Below are 5228 nucleotides of genomic sequence, written 5' to 3' on the forward strand. Positions count from 1 at the left end.
TAAGAATAGATGACAAGTGGATTTTACTGACCACCAGACCAGGGGGGTTCTCTTGCAGACTTGGTGTAAGAGGGGTATATACCGCCACCAGGAAAAATTTACCCTTCATCGTATATTAAGGGTGAATCTTCATAGTTTTATATAAGTCCATCTGCCCCAAAAAAGATCAGGGATCCTACTCCCAGACCAGAGACCGGATTGTTGGACAAACCGGGTGTTATCACCTGTGTCCTGCCACTAGACACACACTGCCCAGACTACTAGATGGGGAATTCTGCAGCAACCCAAGCCATGGCCACCCCATCACCCTATGAATTTGTCAGTAATATGATCCCTGGCCCCCAGGTAGAACCATTTTGGACACAAGTCCGGGAAAGGTGTCAGCAATTGGGAATCCATGACCCAGGACCCCAAGGTCCTTGTTCAGAGGAAGACTGGCAAGAAGTCAGTAAAATTTGTCAGGTACATAAGCATTCTTATCCTCCCTGCAAAGGGGCTGACCCACAATACATGAAGGATTGTTTCTGTGCATGGAACAAATGCCTTGGAAAATATAGGCAATTGTGGACAGCAAGGACATTGGAAATCCCAGTGCCCTTATAGGACTGGACAGATTAGAGCAAGAGGCAGAGGCAGGGGATTTAACCCCCAGACCCGCCCACAGTATCCCCGTTATCTGCCATACCAGAACCCTCGTCAACCACTACCCCAATATCCTACACAGCCACAAATAATGCACCGAGGGAAACTCTGTTGGTATTAATGGGACACCTGTCACCCATCCCATCACTCCACCACTGACTGTAGCCACTCCAGAAGGACAGAAATTATGTACCCAAACTTTTGCCGTCTTGTCCTCATGCCCTGTGCCCCTTATGGGACGGGACCTCTTGGCACAACTGTGTATTACCATTAAGTTTAATAAAGAAGGTTCCCTTACCGCTAGTTCACCATTATGTGACTTACATGGCCCTAAGCGACATGCACACAGAGGGTTCCCAAAAAGACATGCACACAGGAGTTTCTTTCTAATGATACCTTCCTCCCTTGACCATCACACAATTTGGGCAGAAAACAAAGGTAGTGTGGGCTTTATTAATTGCACACCATATGCACCCCAAATGCGGTCAGATGCAGGGATACAATATCAAAAACAGTATCCCCTACCCCCAGAGAAAGTCAAAGGCATCTCCCCTCAAATTAATGATTACATATCAAAAGGTATCCTGAGACCAATCATCAGTCCCTGGAACACACCCATTTACCCTGTAAAGAAGGCCAGTGGCGAGTGGAGACTCGTCCAAGACCTCAGAGCAGTAAACAAACAAGTGATTCCCCTCCCACCCCTAGTCTCAGACATCACTTATTTTTTCATGCATACCGGCAGACTCTCTATGCTACACAGTAATTGATTTAGCGAATGCTTTCTTTAGCATTCCCATTGCAGAGGAAGCCCAACCTATGTTTGCTTTCTCCTGGGCCGGGGGCCAACTAACCTGGCAAGGGTATGTAGACAGTCCAGCCGCCTTCTCTATGGTACTCAACGAGACTGTCAAGTCTTGGACATCTGAGCGAGGGTCGGTACTGATACAGTATGTGGACGACTTGCTCCTGTGCAGTCGAACTGCTGAAGATTGTGCGGTCGATTCAACATCACTGTTACAACACCTAGCTCACGCCGGGCATCTAGCCTCAAGGAAGAAAATACAATGGTGCCAGCCACAGGTAGAATACCTAGGGTGCATTCTAAAGGAAGGGACAAGGCTAGTGTCCCCCAAACGTGCCGCAGCCCTTCGAGCTCTCAGTCCCCCAAAAGACAAAGCCGCCCTACTCTCGTTCTTGGGTGCAATGGTATATTGCCGCCAATGGATTCCTGACTGTTCTCATTATGATAGTATCCTAAGAGAGGCTACTGGCTCGACAGCCCCTAAATTAATAGATTGGACTGAAGACAGACTACAAGCTTTTCAAGCTCTATTAAACAGTCTGTCAAATGCTCCCGCCCTAGGGTTGGTAGACTATGGTAAAGCTTTTCAACTATACTGTGTAGTCTCGGGGACCTCTTTTGCCGCCGTGCTAACACAACAGCATGGAACAGGCTACCGCCCTGTCTCCTACCTATCTAAAAAAAACTCCCCATCCAAGTACAGGGAATGCCATCCTGTCTCCAAAATCTTGCTGCCTGTGCAATATCTGTACAAGATGCAAACAAATTAGTGCTAGGTCACCCATTGACTCTCTATACCACTCATTCAGTCACGCATCTTATTCAGAACATGAATACCCAACATATGACCTCGCAAAGACTTAGTGGTTATGAGATAACACTGATGTACACTGATAACCTCACACTCAAATATGTGCCTGCCAGCAACCCCGCTGTGCGCCTTTTGCATTCCATGTTGCGTTTACCACATGACCCAGACATTATACATGACTGTTCGGAAAAGGTTGCTGCTATTACCAGTCCCAGACCGGATCTCACTGACACCCCTATCTCAGGTGCAGAGGATGTTTTCGTTGACGGTAGCTGCTCACGTCCCTCTGACTCCACCTTTTTAACCGGTTATGCAGTTGTTCAACTACCAGACATCGTACTGGAGGCAAAATCATTACCTCCTTCTTCAGCCCAGGTAGCAGAGTTAGAAGCCCTCACTAGGGCCTGCATTCTATTCACCGGTAAAGAGGTGAACGTCTACACAGACAGTAGATATGCTTTTGGAGTGGTGCATGATTTTTGGTGTGATATGGGCCAATAGAGGTTTTAAAACAGCAGACAACAAAATAATTGGCAACTCCACACAGATTAGTGCTCTCCTCCAAGCCATTCTTCTTCCAGAAAAGGTAGCCATAATTAAAGTAAAGGCACACTCCTCTGACAGCAGTCGTGTTTCAAAAGGGAATGCTCTTGCTGACAGAGAAGCTAAAAGAGCTGCTGCCTTTTCCCCTAACCCACCTGCCCCCACAACAATGTTTTTCAAGGAACACTTCGCAGCACCTAACTTTAAAACTGTCATAGCACAGATGCAATCAATGGCCACAGAAGATGATGTCCATTTTTGGACAAAGGAAGGATTGACCAAAGACCCTGAAGGTCTTTGGTCAAAAGAGGGGAAGATCCACATGCAAGAACAAAACTATCACCCTTTGAGGTCCTCATGGGAATCCCCGCAAACATAGAATTACCCCCATTAGACCAAGACACTGATATTGACATTTATTCCCAACAGGAAATGTACGTGAAAAACCTGGTAAGTATGCTTCATGAAATGAACGAACACGTTTCTGTCACCTTTTTTCCCTCTTCCCACAGAACCAACGCATCCCTTCATCCCTGGGGATAAAGTGCTGATCAAACAATTAGCACAAAGAAAGAGTATCGGACCGGCTTTCTCAGGACCATGGAAGGTGGAAAAGGTATCCAGGACCGCAGTGTTAACAGACCTAGGAAACACCTGGATCCACGCCAGCCGTCTTAAAAAGTGTCCCCAGCTTCCCTCGACTCCAGAGCCCCTGGCAGTGACAGAGAGCAGCAACTCCCAAGAACAAGATCTACAAGAAGTTCAGAGAGGCATAGAACAAATTTCCCTGGAAGATCCCACACCCCTCAAAAGGACAAAACAGAGCCAACAACTGCCGGGATGAGAAACGAAGAAGAAGAACAGAACTCTTAGATAACAAATAATCAGAACTTTAAAAAAACAAAGATGCTTTCTCCATCAGTGTCAGGGAAGGCTGTATGCCTTTGGGGTAGTCTGGTACTATTTGTATTCCTGCCCACATGGTTTATAGCCAACTGTATATATCATCCAGAAGATTTAGGTTTATTAAAAGGGATATGTGGACCACCTAAGATGAATAATACCCCCGGCCAAAGACATAGTAGAAGTATTGTACCCGTTAATGAGTCACCTAAGGGACTGACTAACAAGATGTTACTACTAAAATTCAAATATAGCTATGCTCAAAAATCTGGTTTTGAGAAATGCTGGATTTGCAGCAAGCTACATCCCAGTACAGCTAGAATCGAACACCCCCTATCGTCCTAACGAATGTTACTAGGACCCTTCCAAATAAAACCCTCACTTTCCAAATTATAGGTAGAAGCCACTTCCCAGACTGGTGTTTCCGACTGGGAAACACCACAGATGGAGCCGAGGTTTGCAAACAAGCAAAACTTAACATTTCAATGACATCATTTAACAGTCCTTCTTTCTTCCATACTTCAGATCCCACCCTAAATGCCACCTTTTTAGACTTTCTTAGCTCCAGTACCAAGACTACAATACACCAATTAATGTCAATACTGGTGCTCTCTGGCCTTTCTGATACTCTTAGGAACGTGTTCCATAAACGACCCCTAGCTCTAGGAAATACCATATATATATATGCTGCGGCAAACTCTGTCACCCCTGGATCCCAACCAAACCCCAGGGGTGGTGTTACCTTGCAGCCCTGGTTCCTATTATGGGGGTATTAGGGGATAACAAGGGAAGTCACCTCCTTGAAGCCAGCATGCATCCTAGATATCCCCTTAGACACCGTAATAAACGAGAATTGTTTTTAGAAAAAGATATGGCCTGGGCATGGTTCCCTTCCTGGACAGGGTGGGGAATTGACCTAATGAAAAGATTAAATAATTACACTGGCATAATTGATGAGATTCTGGAGGAAAATTCTGATGACATAACCAAACTAAATCTAGAAACTAGGGCAATTAGGAAGCAACTAGAACTACATGAGTTGGCTATAGAAAGTATGAGTGCAGCCCTTACTGGCCTCTGTGAGACTACTGAGGATTATGAGTGCTGTACCTGGATTCATAATACCAGCATCGAAGTCCCAGACTACTATGACGTTATTGCCCAACACAGGGAAGAGGTAAATAAACTACAGAAAGAGGCAAGGAACATAGGAAAAAACTGGGATCCCTTCTCGAGCAGTTTTAGTTTTGGGGGATTAATATCTTGGCTCCGAAATGCTGCCATGACAATTGTCACTGTGATTCTCTTCATTCTATTTTTATATGCCTGTTATAAGATAATCAAATGTTTATGTAAAAAGGGAAACACGGTCGCTCCGAAGGATCTGAAACTCACTTCCATTGTTAAGGATCCAACGGTATGGTATAGAAACCAAGAGCACAAGGGTTCGGAGTATGAAGCCTGTGCTATTAAATTAGAAAAGGAATGATCATTATGTAAATCACAGAATGATCAAAGGAAGGA

This window comes from Lithobates pipiens, unplaced genomic scaffold (assembly GCF_037356315.1).
Source record: "Lithobates pipiens isolate NorthernLeopardFrog02 unplaced genomic scaffold, aLitPip1_a1.2 Scaffold_8, whole genome shotgun sequence".
Classification (NCBI taxonomy): domain Eukaryota; kingdom Metazoa; phylum Chordata; class Amphibia; order Anura; family Ranidae; genus Lithobates; species Lithobates pipiens.